Source organism: Erinaceus europaeus, chromosome 17 (genome assembly GCF_950295315.1).
Source record: "Erinaceus europaeus chromosome 17, mEriEur2.1, whole genome shotgun sequence".
Taxonomy (NCBI): Eukaryota; Metazoa; Chordata; class Mammalia; order Eulipotyphla; family Erinaceidae; genus Erinaceus; species Erinaceus europaeus.
The window spans coordinates 26,240,597-26,262,435 of NC_080178.1; positions in this window are offsets into that span (position 1 = coordinate 26,240,597).

Genomic DNA, 21,839 nt, shown 5'->3' on the forward strand with positions numbered 1-21,839 from the left:
CTGCAGTCCGTGTAGATCTAGTACTTGTGTTGAGATTATTATTTAAATAACCACCACAAACTGCATTTGTGGGCCAGGATATCAAACAGGACATAGTAGATGCCTGTTAGATCTAATGCCTGTCTGAGACCTTACCTGGGAAGACACAAATAGCTGAAGGTAATTAGAAATATTAAGAGAAGTAAGCATCTGGAAGCTTTTTCCCCACACAGGCCAGGTGCCTGGAATGGAATGGTTCGAAGGCTAGCCTCAGCTGGAGCTGTCAGCTGAAACATCTGCACACACACTGTGTCTTCATTGACTTGGGTTTCCACAGTGGCTTTTATATGAGCAAGAAATACTAACCCGCAACTGCTTTGAGATTTGTTATTGCACCAGAACCTACCTTATTCTAGGCGATTATCACTATGTGCTTTCCAAGCATGGAGCTGCATCACTGTAATAAGGTAAACTTTGGTTTAGCCTGGTTTTCTTGGCTTTGTTAGTCTGGAGGTAGCCTGCCTGGGACATGTCTCTCTGATATTCAGGCAGGATTCCTGGTGCTTGAGAAATCCTTTTGGGCCATCTCCTTGGAGTAATTTTTATTTTATATTTTGTGGAGGAGTGGAACAAATACCAAAGCGTTGTTACACCATCACCAGAAATTGACCTGGCTTTTTCTCTAAAGATATATGTATGGAGATATATATATATACTGCCACCAGGATTGTCACTGGGGCTCAGTGCTGGCACTATGAATACACTGCTTCCAGTGGCCTTTCCCCTGCCCCCTTTCTAATTTTTTTATTAGATATGACAGAGATACATTGAGAGAGGACAGGGAGATAGAAGAAGGGAGAGAAGGGGGTCAGGTGGTAGAGCAGCGGGTTAAGCACACATGGCGCAAAGCTCAAGGACATGTTGAAGGATTCCTGTTGGAGCCCTAGGCTCCCCACCTACAGGGAGAGTTCGTTTCACAGGCGGTGAAGCAGGTCTGCAGGTGTCTATCTTTCTCTCCCCTCCTGTCTCCATTTCTCTCTGTCTTCCCCTCCTCTCTCCATTTCTCTCTGTCCTATCCAGCAACAGCAACATCAATGTCAATAATAATAACTATAACAAGGGCAACAATGAGGGCAACAAAATGGGAAAAAATGGCCTCCAAGAGCCGTGGATCTGTAGTGCAGGCACCAAGCCCCAGCAATAACCCTGGAGGCAAACAAAAAAAAAAATGTGGGACAGAAAAATAGACACCTGCAGACCTGCTTCACTGCTCGTGAAGTAGAGACCCTGCAGGTGGAGAGCAGGGGCTGGAGTCCAGGTCCTTGTGCTCTGTAATATGTGCACTTAACCACCCAACCCCTGTGTATTTTCATGGGAGAAAGAGACCAGAGCACCTCTTAGCTTTGGTATGTGAGGTGTCAGGGATTGAAACTGACATCTTATGCATGCAAGTCCTATGCTCTGTGCGGGGTAATTTCTCCAGCCCATTACTTGTTTACACACACACACACACACACACACACACACGTGTGTGTGTGTGTGTGTGTGTATCTATATGTGTATGTGTATATGATATATGTATTCTCTTATGGTGCTAGAGATTGAATCCAGGACCTCATTCTCTTGGGTGTCGGGCAGTGGTGCAGTGGGTTAAGCGCAAGGACCGGTGTAAGGATCCTGGTTCGAGCCTCCGGATCCCCACCTGCAGGGGAGTCGCTTCATAAGTGGTGAAGCAGGTCTGCAGGTGTCTATCTTTCTCTCCCCCTCTCTGTCTTCCCCTCCTCTCTCCATTTCTCTCTGTCCTATAAAAGGACAAACAACATCAACAGTGGCAATAATAATGGCCACAGTGAGGCTACAACAACAAGGGCAACAAAAGGGGGGAAAGGATGGCCTCCAGGAGTGGTGGATTCGTGGTGCAGGCACCGAGCCCAGCAATAACCTTGGAGGAAAAAAAAGAAAGGCGGGTTCTTTACCTGTTGAAACTTTTCCTTGGTTCCATAGTGTCTCAATCTGAAAATTAGACTAGGATGGTGTCAGTTATGCACAACTTAAAAAAAAAAAAATCATTGCAGGGGTCAGGAGATAGCCCCTGCTGTAGATCACACACTTTAGCATACATGAGACCCTGGGTTTGAGCACTTGCCCAACAGATGGGAGCACCACGTACAGGGGATATTTCACAAGTGGAGGAGTGGTGTTATATGGTGTTTCTCCTTCCCTCTCTGTTTCTATCTCTTCCTCTCCCTATCTGTAATAAAAAAGAATTCAATTTTTTGAGGGTAAATGAACAGTGAGGCAAAAAACCTCCCCTTCTGGTGTTTTCAGTGCCTACTGATGTATATACCACCTGCTTCCACATGTGAGGAGAGAATAAAACACCCCATACCATCTCATAACTGGGAAATAAAACAGACACTCCAACACAGACAAAGATATTAAACTGAGGAGGAAGCAGCTGGGCTGGGCATCTATGAGATTATGGGGGGTCTTGCTGTAGACCAACGCTGAGCTCTGAGGAGATTGTATGGCCTCTGTGTTGATGGCATTGGCCAGGGTATTGGCCAGGGATCAAGCCAATCCCAAGGTGACTTCCCAGGGAAGGGCTGGTATGAAGTCATTTGCCGAGGAGACCCACCTGAATGGCACTGAGTGCCATGCCTGGCACTGTGCCAGCGACCTGAGTCACACCAGAGGTACAGGTGTGTCTGCCAGGTCCCCCAGGGGCAGGGGAAGAACAAAGAGAATCATCCAATATTTGTGTTCCTCACTGACACTCAAATGCAGAGGCGAGATGGTCTGAAAAAATGCTCTCTGGCTGGCACTTTCCAGGCCATTTAATTTTTTGATTGTCAGAGTATGAACAACAAAGCAGAGGTTTCCGGTTTTGAAGCCCCAACCCCCTACTGCTGAGGAATCTGGGCTTAAACTGCCACTGGAGAGGAACATTTAAATTCTATAAATTAGCTGCACTAAAGATGCTTAAGCATTTATGAAAACATTCCCATTTTATATTCAGCTTTATAAAATCTTAAAGGGGAAAAGAAAAGATCTTTTTTTAAAAAAATATTTATTTTATTTATTTATTCCCTTTTGTTGCCTTTGTTGTTTTATTGTTGTAGTTATTGATGTCATCATTGTTGGATAGGACAGAGAGAAATGGAGAGAGGAGGGGGAGACAGAGAGGGGGTGAGAAAGATAAACACCTGCAGACCTGCTTCACCGCTTATGAAGCGACTCCCCTGCAGGTGGGGAGCCGGAGTTCGAACCGGGATCCTTATGCTGGTCCTTGTGCTGGTCCTTGTGCTTTGCGCCACCTGTGCTTAACCCGCTGCGCTACAGCCCAACTCCCAAAAGAAAAGATCTTAGACCTCCATGTGAAGCTAAGCTGGCGGAAGAGAGAGATGGGTTCTGTGCAAATATGCCAACGGCTTTACAAATGAGGAATATGGAGTCAGGATTAAGAGCCTGCAGATCATTTACCAGTAACAAAACAAAGGTTCTCAGCCTCTGTACTCCTGTCCATGGAGACTCACAGACTAAATCCTACGCTTCAGAAGCAATACAGTGTCAACTCATTTGCACTCACATTAATGCTGCTATCAGAGGACCCCACTGGTTCCACCTGAGGTAGAGGAGGTGGAAACTTGGCGGGGGGGGGGGGGGCCGGTGGTGAGACAGGGATTTTTCTATAAAGCAAAGAGTTTGGTTTTAGCAGGGAATTGGATTTAAATCCTGATTTAGCTCCTATCTAGCTAGTAACCCAGGACAGAAGGATTTCCTTTTGTGAAAAACCGAGAAGATACTTCAGTTATGGGTCAGAAACAATTGCTCACCTGGATAGGGCACTGCTTTGTCAGGTATACGACAAACCCAGTTTGGCCTGGTCCCTATTCCATGGAAGGCAACTCAAGTTCTGTGGTCTCTAGCTTTCAATTTGGAAAATGTCAGCCTGGAGTGGTAAAACCCCAGAGAGAATCTAGATAAGATATAAATAAATAAGTAAATAAATAACCTGTGAATATTCAGTGTGTGTGTGTGTGTGTGTGGGGGCAATCCTCTTGATATTTTCACTTCTGGAACACTAGAATACAGATGAAGAAATTGGGGAGTTCTATCCTATATACATGCAAATAAGTATGTTTGGGCACACATTCCCCCCACCCACCAACCATCACAGTAAAGAGAGCTTGCACACACAAAAAAGGGACATGAACATGAGTAACTTCAGTTCATTTGCCCTGTATCACCTTCCTTCCTTTCAATTTTCCCCAGCTCACCTAGGCCTTCTATGGCTCTAAGGAAAGGCGGGCACAGACGAAAGCATGGAGAGTCTAGACAAATTAACTTTGGCTTGTGCTTCAAGTGTGCAGCTTTTTTTTTTAGTTAGTTTTTTTAAAAAATATTTATTTATTCCCTTTTGTTGCCCTTGTTTTATTGTTATCGTTATTAATGATGTCGTTGTTGTTGGATAGGAGAGAGAGAAATGGAGAGAGAAGGGGAAGACAGAGAGGGGGAGAGAAAGATAGACACTTGCAGACCTGCTTCACCACTTGTGAAACGACTCTCCTCCAGGTGGTGAACCGGGGCGGTGGGGCTCAAACCAGGATCCTTACGCTGGTCCTTGTGCTTTGCACCACCTGCGCTTCTCCCCCTGCACTACCATCCGACTCCTTAAGTGTGCAGCTTTAATTTTGACTCTTGACTTTATAGATATTTCCCCTTAAGGGTTTGCTTTCAAATCTGCCACCTCCTCATCTGGCAGCACCTTAGCCCCAACATACACACACAAGTTCTCATTATTCTCTTAACATCGGGCAGTGGTCCAGGAAAAAAGGCTCTGGTGGTCTTTGTTGGCTAGATCACAGACTCTGTATCCTTCTCTAAATCTTTGGACATTAGGTACCAAACCCTTAGAAAGAGGGGAATTAGAGCTGATGTGGACATTCTCTTTCAGTACAACTGGTGAAAACATCCCGTGTTGCCAGTTTTTCCCACATGACTTATATCATTCCTGCCCATCAAAGTTAGGTGCTATTTTATCTCTGAAGCTGTGTCCTGTGCGGCACTTAGAGATTAGAATTCTCAAGGACAAGTACCTCCTTTAATAATCATCACTGCCAGCCGTGTGCTATCGGTGTTTGCACAGTTTTTACTTTTAATGCGACACATTGTCATTGTATTTCATTATGATCTCAGTGGACAATGGCTTAGCAGAGAGCTATTCTCAGTGCCAGTGCTCGCTCAGTGATGTGCTAGACAAGCACATTCCAAAAGAATACTTGGAGGATGATAGAAATTTCCCACTGTCTGTGTTGTCCAGAATGGGAGCTACTAGTTACATATACCAATAGCATTTGGTACATGACTGGCACAACAAAGGAGCTGAATTTTTTACTGTATTCAGTGCTAATAACTTACATTTAAATATACTGTCATATATGACATTGCCCATGGAGGACTTGCAGTAGAGCAGTGCTGTCCAGGGAGAAAATAATGTGAGTCACATGTATAATTTCATTTTTCTAGTAGTGATGTTAAGAAAGGAAAAGAGTATGATTGATTATAATAATATACTTTATTATCATAGTCTATTCAAAATAGCATCATTTTAACATACAATCAATAAAAAATGTCAGTGAGCTATTTTATAATTTTTCCACAGTCAGTCTTGAAATTCCAGTGTGCATTTTATAATTATAATATCTCTCAATTCAGATCAGGCATATTTCAAATATTCAACAGTGACATGTAGCTAATGGCTGCCATATTGGACAGCACAAAGCAGATACTAGCCTCCCTGGAACTGACTTTTCCATCTGTGGCAAGGTCTTGCCTACAGGAACTACAATTAAAAATAGTCTGTGTTTACTTAGGGATTTTAAAGAATTTTCAGCACAAAATGTTAAGTATCAACACCAAAATTGCTATACTTATTTTTACCAAAGAATGTGTAACTATGCAAAATAATTGGCATTTCCTTTTCTTTTTAAAAAGATGTTTCTTGTTCTTTTGCTTTGAATGAAATTAATGAACTAATTTCACCAACATGTCAATATTTACTGTTAATTATAGAAGAACAGCTCCACAATTTGAAGAGACGCAAAGTGATTGTGTATCATAGAATTCTTAAGCTCAGTGCCTAGTAATTTCCATATCAATAATTTCCATTAGTTTAATGGGATACTGTAGAGGCTGCTCCTGGAATAAAAATGTGTTATGAGAAAAACAATCATAGAGAACCACTTGGCAGTAGAATAGATAACCAATAAGCCCATGACTTGATCAATGGATATTAGATATAGTAAATGCAGAAGATGATCTCGAACTGTCCATTAGCAGAAATTGTAACAAACAAATTACATAAAAATAATCAATACAGCTAGTTGACAACATAACCGATAGTAGTGAATTCAGAAGCAATTTCAAAGATTCTTACTTCTCATAGTTGAATGCCTTTGTAAGTTTTCACACTGCAAGCTATGCCCCCTCGTCATCTTAAGCCTCCTCTTTAATGCAGTTTCTTTTCCTTTTTAAAATTTTTATTATTTTTTTTTCTTCCAGGGTTATCGCTGGGGTTTGGTGCTGCCACTATGAGTCCACTGTTCCTAGAGGGAATTTTTACCATTTTATTGGATAGGACAGAGATAAATTGAGAGAGGAAGAAGAGGTAGAGAAGGGGAGAGAAAGACAGACATCTGCAGATCTGCTTCATCACTTGTGAAGAAAGCCACCTGCAAGTGGGGAGCCTGAGGATGAAACAGGAATCCTAGCTTGGGTCCTTGCACTTTGTACTCTGTGCATTTAACCAGGTGTGCTATAGTCTGGCCCCCTTTAATGCCTTTTCTAAATTAGGTTGTTGTTTCATCTTTCACATGTAGTAATGAAAAAATGGATAAAGGCAGTCATGTGGCTTAACTGCCTCTCCAGGACACACCTTGATGAAACATGCTCAATATTTGCTAATGGCTCTAGAGAGCAAAGTTATGATGGTACACAGTCTTTGTTTTGCAGTCCAAGGGATGAGAGAGGAGGTATAGAGAGGGAACCTGAGGGGCAGGGGTTCGAGGGGCACTGAGGAACCCAATATATAGACAAGATAAATACCTTTGGAAATTGAACAAGAGAGTTGTTTTCTAAGGATTGCCCAGAAATTGGCAATTGGCAGCTTGGCTCCTGATTGAAAAAAAAGGAAGCAACATACCTTTTTCTGTAACCCTGAACTCTATCAAAGTAGTTAGAATGGTTTCTTCTACTTTTTTTTTTAATATTTATTTTATTTATTTATTCCCTTTTGTTGCCCTTATTTGTTGTTGTTGTTGTTATTGTTGTCATCATTGTTGGATAGGACAGAGAGAAATGGAGAGAGGAGAGGAAGACAGAGAGGGGGAGAGAAAGATAGACACCTGCAGACCTACTTCACCACCTGTGAAGTGACCCCCCCTGCAGGTGGGGAGCCAGAGGCTCGAACCTGGATCCTTCCATCTGTCCTTGTGCTTTGCGCCACCTGCACTTAACCCGCTGCACTACAGCCCGACTCCCTGGTTTCTTCTACTTTACCACAGTTTATGTAGCTTGATTTTGTATGCCTAAGAAGCATTTACACACTAGCAACCAAGGTAAGACACAACACTGACCTCACAGTTATGTATTATTTAACTTTCCATTTGCTTTTCTTGCAAAAGTGAGGTTTTGCTTTGCCTAAGAAAGGAAACAGGGATGGGCTGTAAGCCATATTTACTTGGAAGTGTTTTGCTCAGCCTTCAATGAGCTTGATCCCAGGAGGCAAGGAACCCAGGAGCCCTTCATAATTTCTCTCTTTATTGCTCTTGGGATAGCTATAAAGGAGCCAGGGGGTTACTGTTTACTGAATCCTGCTATGTATCAGGGACCATGCTTAGCACAGAGATAATACATCATTTCAGTGACTCTTTGTTTCCACAAAGGCATGGCTAATGATTTAAGTACATTGTTCTAGACATAGTAGGAAAATCATGGAATCTTTAGATTTGAGGAGAAAATGACAGGATGGTCTTTAATATTTATGTATTCATGACAAGGAAGTTTATCTAAGGGTGGGGATATGGGGCTATTACTTCTTTACTGAGAAGGCAGTGGTCTTTGAGGTACTGTGTACTAGGATTAACCCACTTAAGAAGAGATCAGTAAACACTTGAAACATTGTCCTTTAAAAACAGCAAATGTGTGGTCCGAGAGGTGGTGCAGTAGATAAAGCACTGAATTGTCAACCACGAGGTCCTGAGTTTGATTCCCGGCAGCACATGTACCAGAGTGATGTCCGGTTCTTTCTCTCTCTCCTATCTTTCTCATGAACAAATTAATTAATTAAAAACACACACACACACAAACAGTAAATGTTACCAGGTCTCAACAAGTACAATATGAATACTTCATTTGGGCAACTCCTGGAAAAGAGAATGAGATCTTTATTTGTAGAGAAGCAGTAACACATTCATTGTTTTAACAACAATTATGAAGTAACTTTAAACACAAAAGTGATGTGAAGCAATTACCTTTTACTATTTTTACCTTTCACTTTCATCTCTTATTATCTTACTATTTTTAAAGACAAAAGCATGACTCAACAAACTAAAATGAACATGTCAAAAATGTTATTTGTTCCATTTATTAATGAAGAAACCCTTTGGGCAGAAAATAGAACCAGTGGTGGCAACAACAGACTTTCATGCTCAAGACACCAGGTTTAATTTCTGGCACCACCATAAACCGGAGCAGAACAATGCTCAGGTAGAAAGGAAAAAACAAAGCAAAACAAAGAATAAAAGAAAGAAGGACGTCAGTAAGATAATACAAGAGGCTCAAATGAAAATTTGAACAGCAGGTATACACATATATAGGTGGATACTAAGTAGATGCAAAAGTGGCTTGAAGGAGGCTGAGGATGGGGAAATTCTCAGAGTCTATTTACATGCTGTGGTTGAGAGCATCCTGAGATTCCTGCTCTCTGGTGTAGACTCTGTGCAGTCCCCTCCCTTTGACTATGGGTGGGACTGTGAGTACAATGGTTTTATTCCCTCACCATTAGGTTACTTTAGACAACTATAGTGAAGGGAGTTGGCAGGTGTGATTGAGTTCCTGAGACCCTGAAGAAACACCAAAGGAGATTATCCTTGAGTGGGTCTGATGTAATCAAGCAAGCCCTTCAAGGATTTTGAACCCTTCTTGAAGGAAGAGCTCTGAAGTATGAGAGATTCATCTGGCCTCTAAGAAGCAAACTGCTAACCATGTGTAGACAGCCACATGGTGAGGAGTGGCAGGTGGTTTCTAGAAGCCAAGAACTGACAGCCCTGAAGAAATCAGGTGAAATACACAGCACTTGGGAAGTCTTCAATACTGTGGTGTCTTCCTCCTTTTTATTTTTATTGGAAAGTAATCACAGAGTGGTGAAATACTTGCAGTGACTAACAGGAAAGAAACAATAAGAAAGGAAAGGAAATCAAGGACCTCAGGTCCATAACTACTAAAGTACTTCTATGAGCCAACAGTGAGCTTGAAAGAGGAACTGAGTCACAGATAACATCAGACCAACACTTTGATGTCAACCTACTGAGACCATGGGTAGAAGACCAGCTAGTACTTGTGCTTGGATTTCTAGCCCACAGAAAGTTCAAGATAACACATTTTTATTATTCGGGCAGAAAAACAGAACCACAGATTTTCATGGCACAACAGATTTTCATGCCCAAGACACCAGGTTCAATTTCAATTATAGTAAGTTGTGACATTTGTGATCATTTATAAAGTAGTAATAAAAATACATACAAGGGCCCAGGCAGTAAGTTGCGAAACCAGGCAGTGGTACACCTGGCTCTCTTTCTCTCCCCCTCTTTGTCTTCCCCTCCTCTCTCGGTTCCTCTCTGTCCCATCCAACAACAACAATGGCAACAATAATAATAACAACAACAACAGTGGAAAAAAGATGGCCCCCAGGAGCAGTGAATTCCTAGTGCAGGCACCCAGCCTCCCAGCCTCAGCTTGGAGGCTAAATAAATAAATAAATATTTACATTGTTTTTAGTTAGCTACAAGTTACACAGGCTGTAAGATAGCCCAAAGCAATGGAAAGTGCACTGATCCCACAGATTCAAATAACTCAGAAAATAAAACTTAAATTGTCATTGAACATTCTGGGTAATCCGTTCAGCCCCTGCTGTGAGAAATGTTACATTTGGTAAAGTGCCTGTTTCACAAACATTATGGCTTGATTTTATTTTATTTTTTATTTGAAGAAAACCTATTGTCTCTCCCTGAATGGATTTAGGCTACACTTCAATTTTGTTTTAATGTGAGGGAGGGGGGGGCGTGGCTACTAGTAGTTACAAAGTAGAAACCCAAGAGTGCCCTTCGTAGAGTTCATGCGCAGGTCTTCAGTGTCAGTACACACCTCCACTGGTGAGAGAATGGACCAGGCTGAAGCCAAGCTGGACATGAGGTTGACAGCCCATGTGTGGTGAATGCTAAGGCTGATTTCATCCATTCATGCTTTTAGCCATTCAATCAACAAGTAGTGCTACCTGGCTCTAAATAAGAGATTCAAAGGTACCCAAACTCCAGCTAGCCACCAACTTTACAGAACTGAATTATAAAGGAGGGGAAAATCAGCCAGAGCTTGAGATCTCTATTGAGATTTGACCCGTGTTCAGCCATGAAAAGCCTTCTGAGACTAAAGGTTGAGCCACAGTCCTGTGGTCTGAGATGCTACAGAGACCACTAGGTTGCTGACATGCTGAGAAGAACTGACAGATTAAAGTACAGAGAATGGGGGTGATAGGACAAGGCCATAGGCCATGGCAAAGTGGATACCAGATGCCCAGGAAATACAGACTTGATACAGGACTGCCCTGTACCTTGGAAAATAAATACAGAAAAAGTATGTTTCTGTTTATTAAGTTGCTGCATTTATTTCTGTAATTGGCAATAATAACAATATTGAATACATAAGGGGGCGCACCTGGTTAAGTGTTCACCCACGTTATCCCCTGGTCCCCACCTGGGGGGGGACTTCACAAGAGGTAAAGCAGTTCTGCAGGTGTCTTTCTTTCTGTCCCCTCCCTTCTCAATTTCTTTCTATCTCTATTCAATAATAAATGAAATTATTTTAAAAAATACACACGCACTTCCCTTGGGCCAGTCATTGTTTTTAACACTTTACATAAAGCAACTTTAACGTTCTCACTGTTAAAGGGGAGTGAGAGGGAACAGGGAAGATCTTCTCCAAGCTTCATTCCAAAGGTCTTAAGACTGTCCTCCACCTGTAGAAATCACAAGAGAGGTAGCCATGTTTCAGAGAGATGAGCATTTATTGTGAGACAGTAAATAGAGAGGAGAGGAAAGTATGCACTATATAGGCATATAAGAGAGAGACAGAGAGATGGGAGGGAGGAGGGGAGGAGTGAGAAGGAGAAGAGCCAAAGAGTGCTGCTCCTGGGGATTTGTAGGTCTCTGAGGTGACAATGCTCCAGTCTTTGCCTTCAGAAGCACACATCTGCATTTTATGGCCCTTGCAATCAGGTAGAAAGGGAGTTCTGATGTAGATGGTGTCTTTGGCTGTTTCTTCTCTCCACTAGCTGCAGGGTGCAGGGGGAGGGGCTGCCATCACTCAGCAAACACCTAACATCAGTAACCCAGTGAAGATAGTATGATTATTTCAGTGTCAACTGATGTGGAAATTGAAGCAGAGAAGGGTTTAGTGACTCTCCAAAGTCTCACAGGTATAGAGCATAAGAGCTGGGACTCACATGCAGACAGTCAGGCACCAGCCTCCTAGCTCTTAACTCTTATAGGGAACTGTTTTAATAGGGGTCCCTTGGGCACTGGCAGAAGCCACATCTAGGTGTAGTTCTTAAGTCTGCTCAGTCTTACAGTTCACTTCTATTTCCCAGGCTTCATGCTTAGTAGTAATAGTCCATCTTCAGTTGTGCTAGAGAAGTGGGGGTGCTAGTATTTTCCTCTGGCCACACTGTGGGTGCATGCTGATAAACAGTAAAACTGAGAGTGCTTTTACCTCAGTCACAAATCTGTCTTAAAATGCCTTGTTCCTTAGCACTGAGTCTCATTTCTGCTTTCCTGGGTGGGGGGGGGGGGGGGGGAGTAGCTTCTCCTCAGGGTGTTCTGTCTTAGAAATATGCCCTTCTCAACGCCCCACTAGGATTCCACCGCAGGCAAAAGCTCTGTGAAGGCAAATTCCCTGCAGCTGCCCACAAACAATAAGTAATACAAAGGCTGACTGAGGGTTTCAAGTTTCCTGTTTACAACCTCTCTCCAATGGGGAGCTCTCCCAGAGAAATGTTAGCCTGGCAACAAATTAACAAGGGTTCCGTTATTTTACAGGGTTGAACAATGGTTCCTCTTACCACTTTTGACTCATTCTGTCTCTGGTTTCCATGGAGGATCATAAAAGGATCTATGTGTCAAGAGAATAGAGGGAGAGAAGAGGCCTAGGGCAAATGGAGGAAGCAACTGCTTTTATGGTGCTCCTCTCACAGAATGTCATTTACTCTTGGAATCCAGTTCCTGTGCAATGGACTGATCGCCTTGTGCAATGACAGTGACCGTGGATCACACACAGCCCACATTCCAGCACTCCTGGTTTCTTTCCTTCTCAGAAGAATGCTGCCCCTAAATTCTGGCCCACTTTCAGGCCTGCTTATTCTTTCTTTTTTAAAAAATTCCCTTTAATATCAGCTAGCTGTTTGCTAAACTGGCTCTTAGGGGGACATAGCTGAATTTTCTGACCCTGAAAGTTAAAAGTTCTGTGGCAGACATCTGTGGCTTTTTTTTTTTTTTTAATTCCACTATCCCCACTTCCTCCTTACCTGTAATGGGATTCTGAGCAGGATTGACCTGCCCAGAAGCAGAGCATGTAACTTAGAGCTAAGTCAATTGGTGCATTGAATTTTCATGATCTTCAATGATTGGGTTATTGAAATACATGTGATTTAATTAAAGCCAATTAGAGAAGCAATGAGACTTGCTAAGAATTCTGGGAAGGACACTATTTATGCTGGACTTGGTCTGAAAGGGATGAAGCCTGAAACTGTAGCTATTGTCATCAGAGAGGACATGTTTTCATGTTAATTACTTATTGCACTTATTGTCATTTATTCCTCTCCCCTCTGCCAGTGTTCTTAAAAAAAAATTTTTTTTTTCATGGAATTAACTGCAAGTAAATTAGAAAAACTTTAGGGCTGGGGAGATAACATAATGGTTATGAAAATGCCTTTCGTGGATGAGGCACCAAAGGTCTCAGGTTCAATCCCCAGTACCACCATGAGCCAGAGCTGAGCAGTGCCCTGGTAGTAAATATAAACAAGCAAATAAATAAAGGGCCAGGCAGTGGCACCAGTGGGTTAAGCGAACGGCGTATTAAGCACAAGGATTCGGGCAAGGATCTCAGTTGAAGCTCCTGCTCCACTACTGCACAAGCAGATGTCTTTCTCTTTCCCTCTTTATCTTAGCCCCTCCCCTCCCCTCCTCTCTCCTCCCCTCCCCTCCCCTCCCCTCCCCTCCTCTCCCCTCCTCTCTCACTGTCTCTATCCAGTAAAGTGGAAAAAATGGCCACCAGGAACAGTGGATTCAAAGTGCAGCCACTAAGCCCCAGTGATAACCCTGGAGTCAAAATAAATAAACAATTGCATGAGTATGTCATTGAAAACCAATATGGAGACTGAATCTTGAGGTCAGTGCTCTAGCCTCTGAATCAATCTATTTCTGAAGCAAGTCATGCTTCCAGACACTTGTTTAAGTGAATTGATAAATTTTCTTTGAGGTGAATGATCTTTGGTTCCATTTTTTTGTTGCCTGCAATGAAAGAGTTTTCTATTTCCCACTAGGGGAAATTGAGGGAAACTCCCTAAGGAAAGGAAGTTCACAGCCTTTCAGCCAATAGAGATTCTTGCCTGAGGGCTATTTGTCCCTTTAAGTTTATCTTGAGAAGACAGAAGTGCAAAGTATGCTTTAAGGTCCATTAGCATTTGTGTTTCCTTCCATTCCCTTCCATGTAAAACAGATGATTTTTTTGTTTTTACTTTTTTTTATGGAGTAGGGAGTTGGATGGAAAAATCTGCCCAGTTTATTATACAAATGATGTTGGGTCTGCCTTAAAGTGAACACAGACATAAGTTAATTCCTCAATAAAAGTCATTCGTGGTTGCTTTTGGTCACCACTGCTCTTAAGTGCTTATGCTATTATCTCAATGACACCGTATTTCTAGCTACAGGATGATACATGAAGACACTTGACCAAGGGACCTAGCAGTAGCTGAATGCTGCCTTGTCCTGTCTGTACCATACTTTCAATAGATGCACATGCAGGCAATACTTTGTATTTAGAGAGTACTTTGTTCCAAAAATTATCAAATTCAAGTAAATTAAGGTAGAAGTCATGTTATTTCTTTTCAGTTTTCAGGTCCATTTCTTAGATAAAACCAGTCTGGCCTTTTAGTTTCAAGTTCTCTGGCACTGGTTTTTATGCATAGTATGTTCTTCCTTCTTTTCTTTTCTTTTCTTTTCTTTTCTTTTCTTTTCTTTTCTTTTCTTTTCTTTTCTTTTCTTTTCTTTTCCTTTCTCTTCTTTTCTTTTACCAGAGCACTGCTCAGCCCTGGCTTATGGTGGTGCAGGGGACTGAACCTGGGACTTTGGAGACGCAGGCATGAGAGTGTCTTTTCAGAACCATTATGCTAGCTATGTGCTTCCCCCCCCCCCCCCCCCGTCCCGTCTTTTTTTGTTGTTCAACGTGTTTCTTTTCTTTTTCTTTTGGCATCAGGGTCTGAAACATGCATAGTTCTACCACCTCCAGGCCTACTTCTCTTCATTCTTTAGAAGTTCGATAAAATAAAAAGGGAAAATAGACAATGTGAGAGACATTACTGCACTTATTGCCATTACCATGGCACTGCTCTACCATTAGTGGAGGCTTCCCACTTGCGCTGGGGTTTAAACCTGTTGTGCTGCACATGGTAAAGCACTAATTCTACAGGGTGAGCTGTCCTTCAACACCCAGTGCTGTTTCTATATAATGCTGATGAGACAGAAAAGATCCTAGAGACAACATTGAATTGAAGAACACTATCTGAGGGCCAGGCTTCTTTTGTACAGTGTTTGGGCTAATGCCTGCAGTTTATAAGACTGCCAAAGATGATAAGTTGTTATTCAAGTCTATTATTTTTCAATATTACATCAAGAAAGGAAAATTTAAAAAAAAAAGGAAAAGGAAAAGGAAAATACATCACTTTGTCACTTTTGCCCAGAACATTTGCTAACCCAAGTCTTATGCTAAGAAAATCAAAATTTAGGGATGGCAAAATAACCCAGTTGAATAGTGTGTTGCTTTGCCAAGTGGGCAACCAAGGTTTGAGCCTGGCTCTCGCCTCAACAAAGGGAGCTTCAGTGTTGTGGACTCTTTCACTCTGCTTCTCTGTCTCTATGGAAAAAATATCAAATTGATTTTTCCTTTCAGATTGATTAAAGCTTTTGTCTTTTACTGAGAATAAAAAGAGAAGAAGAACAAAAGTTAACTAAATTTAAAGGCCTTATTGACTTTATCAATGATTCATGAATGACGATGCAGCATGCAGCTGAGCCGATAGTAGGGAATGCTGAAGAGCTTGTATAAGGCAGGTGATTTTATAGACTAAAGTGAAAAAAATATAAGGGAGTTTTACTGGGCATTGGCTAAGAGGTTGATGCAGGGCTACTTTTATTTATTTTTTAATTTTCTATTGAGAATAGTTATTTTTTTTCCCTCCAGGGTTATTGCTGGGCTCGGTGCCTACACCATGATTCCACCGCTCCTGGAGGCCATTTTTTCCCCCTTTTGTTGCCCTAGTTGTTGCAGCCTCGTTGCGGTTATTATTGCCATTGGTGACGTTGCTTTTGTTGTTGGATAGGACAGAGATAAATGGAGAGAGGAGGGCAAGACAGAGAGAGAGGGGAGAGAAAGATAGACACCTGCAGACCTGCTTCACCGCCCGTGAAGCGACTCCCCTGTAGGTGGGGAGCCGGGGGCTCAAACCGGGATCCTTACGCTTTGCGCCATGTGTGCTTAACCCACTGCGCCACCGCCCAACTCCCAGCTATTTTTTTTTTTAAATACCTTTATTTATTTATTGGTTAGAGACAGCCAGAAATTGAGAGGAAAGGAGGTGATGGAGAAGGAAAGAGACAGAGAGGTACCTGCAGCACTGCTTTACTTGCAAAGCTTTCCCCCTGCAGGTAGGGACTGGGAGCTTGAACCTAGCTAGGTCCTTGTGCAACTGTAACATGTGCATTCAACCAGGTGTGCCACCACCCAGCCTCCCGGGTTACTTTCCTCATGTAGAGTAGTGGGGGCTGTCTGGAGCCAGGTCAAATAACTTGTACTGAAAAAGCTGGCATTGATTGGGTGAAACTAGGCCTTCTTTTTCTGGGAAAGCAGAACCCAGAAAGTCAAATCAATTTTGGTTTGACTTGGTATTTAATATGATAATCTACCTGGACATAATCTGGTTATTTTAACACTTGTCAGGTCAGATCAAGAACTCTGAACCTTCTTCCAAGTGAGAGCATGAATGTGTGTCAAGGAGAGAGAGTATGAAGGGTTTGGGGGAGGGGGGCAGGGGAAGACTATAGCAGGGCTGCCCTGTCATTCTGAAGGCAAGGAGAACAAAGGAATAGAGATTGTATCTATGTTAAAAATGTTATAACTTTACTCTGTTGAACTTTTCACCTCTGAAAAATGTGACCAATAAGTGTCTTGGAAGCAATCAGATCAATACTTTTTCTGAGAGCAGAACAGGGCAGCAAAAAAAAGAAAAAGAGAACCAAGAGTCAGTAAAGCTTAGTCTTTGTTTTAAAAGATTGATTTATTAATTTATCTTTTGAAAGAGACAGAGACTAGAACACCACCCTGGAGTATGTGGTACAGGGGATCGAACCTGAGGCTTCAAGTATGCTCTACCTACCAAACTACCCCCCTCACTGATAAAAAAACTTGTTATTATTATTATTTTTTAATAAAGTACTTTGGTGAACTCGGTATCTAGCATACATACAGTCCCACTGAGTTGCCTCCTCGGTTCAATTTTTAATTCTTTATCTTTGAGAGAGAGAGAGAGAGAGAGAGAGAAGCAGACACAAAGGGAGAGACACCAGCCATGCCTCTACCACCCATGAAGTTTCCTTGTTGCTGTCCATGGTGCTTCCACGTGGCGCCAGATGAAACCCATGTCTGCATGCATGAAAAGCCATGCACTTTACCTGTGGAGTCATCTCCTAATACCAGAGAGCTTAGTATTAATAGTCAGCATTATAGTGTTGGGATGCTGGTGGCTACATTAATAAATCATCTTCATAATTTGAGCAGCCAAGAACAAAGGAAGTTTATTTCTTATTCACATAGCGATGGAGAGTAGATACTTCTCCCTGACAGACTACTTTCCTCCACTCAGTGATTTATGAACCTATATTTTTCCATTTTAAGACTCCAACTTGAGGCTATGGATTTCTACTTTAATTATATTTTGCAATTACCCGAGGATCTTTACAAAAGGCTACCATGTACATTCTGTCACAGGAAGTTCTGATTTCTTCGGTGTGATTTGCAAGACAACCATCAATGTGTTTTATCTTATTTTTTTTTAATTTTTAATATTTATTTATTGGCTAGAGACAACCAGAAATTGAGAAGGGATGGTAGAGAGAGAAAGTGACAGAGAAACACTTGTAGCACTGCTTCGCCATTTGCAAAGCTTTCCCCTGCAGGTGGAGACTGGGGGCTTGGAACCTGGGTCCTTGTGCATTGCAACATGTACACTCAATCAGGTGTGCCACTACCCAGCCCCATCTCACTACCTCTTGACAATAACTTGTCACTTGAGCCCAACTAGAGGCAAAGAGAATTGGGAAATGGAACCTTGGTGGACTATTTCTGCCATAATCACTCACTGCTGAGTTGTTCACACCAACACTGAAATCCATGATCCAGGACTGAAGGAAAAACAAAGGCAATTTTAATTCTATCTGTAATATAGATGACAGAGATCCCAGGTTCTAGAAGTCTGAGACTAAGCAAAAATCATTAAGAAAATGTGCAGACTATTTAGATTGATATGGGACAGATTGGGTTCATTCAGCTGGAAAATTTCATACATGAAATTACTTTCATAAGCAATAAACTTTGCCTTGTAACAGCAGGTTATAGTGAAAGTGGTAAAATCTGGGGCCAGGTGTCAGCTCAGCTAGTAGAGCACTCATGTTACAATGTGCAAGGACCTGGGTTCAAGCCCCCAGTCCCCATCTGCAAGGAGGAAATTTCACAAGTGTTGAAACAATGCTGCAGGTGTCTCTCTCTTTCTCTCTCCCACTTGATAGCCCCCTTACCTTTCAGTTTCTCTCTGTCTCTAATGCAGAGTAAATAATAAATAAAATATTTTTTAAAAGTGATAAAAATCTCTTGTTGAGCTCTATGTCTGGCTAAATCTCTCATTCCCTTTCCTACCAAGAATTCAATAACAGCTCTGAGAAAAAGATGGTAGTTTGTGGTCCTGTAGACACCAAATTACCTCTAAAGACAATTCAGAAGGAGTGTCTTGGCCAGAAACACTGGTTCTGCTGTGATAGAAAAAGCACAGACCTGGGTATTGGGTGGTAGCTCATATATAGAACATTCATGTTACCATGCACAAGGACCCACATTCAAGCCCCCAGTCTTCACATGCAGCAGGGAACTTCACATGTGGTGAAGCAATGCTACAGGTGTCTCTCTTTTTCTCCCTATCTCCCCTCTCCCTCTCAATTTCTCTGTGTCTCTATAAGAAATAGATGAATGGGGAGTTGGGTGGTAGAGCACTGGGTTTAGCACAGGTGACACAAAGCACCAAGGACCAGCATAAGGATTCTGGTTTGAGCTCCTGACTCCCCACCTGCAGGGGAGTTGCTTCATATGTGGTGAAGCAGGTCTGCAGGTGTCTATCTTTCTCTCCCCCTCTCTGTCTTCCCCTCCTCTCTCCATTTCTCTCTGTCCTATCCAACACTGATGACATCAACAACAACAACAATAATAATAACAACAACAATAAAACAACAAAGGAAACAAAAGGGAATAAATAAATAAATATTTTTTAAAAAGAAATAGATGAATGAATAATACATAAAATTAGAGGTATAAAGAACAGGGAAACTTCCAATGGAGGAGATGGGATATGGCACTCTGGTGGTGGGAACTATATGAATTGTACCCCTTTTATCCCACAATCTTATCGATCATTATTAAATCACTAATAATAAAAAAAATTTTGAAAAATAAGAAAACACAAAGCAGAACTTGAACTGGGTTTGGTGTATTGCACCAAAGTAAAGGACTCTGGGGTGGGAGGGAGGAGGGTTCAGGTCCTGGAACATGATGGCTGAGGAGGACCTAGTGGGGGCTGAAATGTTACATGGAAAACAGAAGAGTTACACATGTACAAACTACTATATTTTACTGTTGACTGTAAACCACCAACTCCCCAATAAATTAATGAATAAGTAAAATTAAAATGAAAGTATACAGACCTTAAACTCAGGTAGCTAAAGTTTTAGACCCTGGCTTTTCCTTTTTTTTTTTTTTTCTGTGTGACTATAGATAAAATGCTTAACACCTCTGCTTCTCAGTTTCCTCTTCTCTGAAAAGAGAATAATATAGTTAATTATTTTTAAAGAAGATATTAGCTCTTTAATTGCCCTCTTTTCTCCAAGCACTTGGGATAAGAATAAACCCATAGAGCCCAGGCAGACAACATTAGGCAAATTCTGGTCTCCATGTGAGAATGCCATTTGGATGAGTTTGGACTGTCTGGTAATGGTAGAAGGAATTCAGGATATTCTTATCCTCATCAAAGAAAATACAAGAGAAGCACTGAAAATCTCTGAGATCATTGTAGGGTGGCAAAGTTCAATCCATTCTTATTAAAGTATTTATACTGAGAAGCCAGTCAAGTCAGGCCTGCCTTTCCAGTTGCCCATTTGGCAAGAAAATGACCCCAGGTTCTGTCTATTATCTATTTTCTGTATTTTCTCTCTCTCTACTGCTGGTGGCTTTTTTCATTTAGACCAAATGCAATGGAGATGACATGGTTCACTGAGCTAAGAAACAGCCTGGATACTTGCGTTGTCTGTGACACTTTGAGAAGTGACTCAATTAACCTGTGGTCCAGAGAAAAAGAAATCCTGTGATCATGACATTCATTTGATGACACCGGTAACAGGGTTTATGAGCTAGCATAATGGTTTTGCAAACAACTGTCATGCTTGAGGCTCTATGGTCCCAGTTTCAATCCCCAGCACTACCATAAGCCTGAGACAAGCAGCACTCTCCTTGTGTATCTTTCTCTCTGTATCTCTCTCATTAAAATAAATTATGTATGCACATGTTACAATGTGCAAGGACCCAGGTTCGAGTCCCTGGTCCCCATACGCGCACAGAAAGCTTTGTGAGTGGTGAAGCAGTGTTGCAGATGTCTCTCTGTCTCTCTCCCCTTCTGTAAAACCCTTCCCTCTCAATTTCTGGCTATCTCTATTCAAGAAATAAAGATAATGAAGCATTTCAAATAAATAAATAAAATATGTATGTATTTTTATCACCACCAGGGATAGTGCTGGAGCTTAGTGCCTGTGCAATGAATCCACTGCTCCTGGAGGCCATTTTCCCTTTTTCCCCCTTTATGTTTTTTAATATATGATAGAGAGAAATTAAGAGGGAAGGGAAGATAAAAGAGAGGAGAGAAAGAGACATACCTGCAGACCTGCTTCATTGCTTGTGAAGCTTCCTACCTGCAGGTGAGGAGTGGGGGACTTAAACCCAGGTCCTCAAATATAGTAATATTTTTGCTCAACTAGTGTGCTACTCCCTGGCCCCAGAATAAAATATTTTTTAAAAAGGAAGACACAGGTCATTGTGAGTGCTGGCCTCTTAGAACTTCAAGGTTAATTTGATTTTCAGGATTCTATGTAGAAGCCAAGTGGTCATGGAGGGGCTAGAAAGGGTATGGTGCCAGGCAAACACTGCTGCTTACATTATGTGCATCTAAAACAAAACCGGCCAATATTAGATGTTTAAAATTCTAGAGCTCACAGCAATACAATGACAAATGTAATAAACTCATGAGCCAGATAGTACTTTCCAATTTACAGATCATTTGCATACCCTCTAAGAGGTTTGATCTTTTACACTTCCAGGGAGCATGCAAGCTACCACACTTATCTGTCATGGACAGAGATCCTCTGATGGCTTAGTATACAAACCCACTACAAGGGTTGGTACGGCATAGCCAGACACCACACTCTACTTTTCTATGTAATACAGTCCTGCACCAAAGTGGTGTTTTCTCTCATCTTTCCAGAAACTGAGATTTAGCAGGTAATTCTTGTTGCCAAGTTTACAACATGGTTGGGATGGTGTGAGCTCCACAGAATTCATGTGAAAGATAATCCACATTCCCCTCTTGCAGCTGCTCTTACACACACACCGATAAATTCTTTCGTAGAGCCTATGGATATAATACTAAGATTGTTGCATGCCATTAGCACAACTCAATCCTGCAACTTAACTGATTGGGAAAGCCTGATTCAATTGCAAACTTGTGTTTGGCAACTGCATCAGCATCTTCCCAAAATATATTAGAGTTGCCATTAACAGATGGTCTGAGATGGGCCCAGGGAGGCTGTTGACAGATATCTTGTGATGGATCTTATTACATTGACATATCTGAAGAATGTCCCATGAGAAATGTCTTTCCAGGCGTGGAGACTGACAGAACAAGATGGAAACCCTTCAAGGAATTGCCAATAAAGAGACTGAAAATG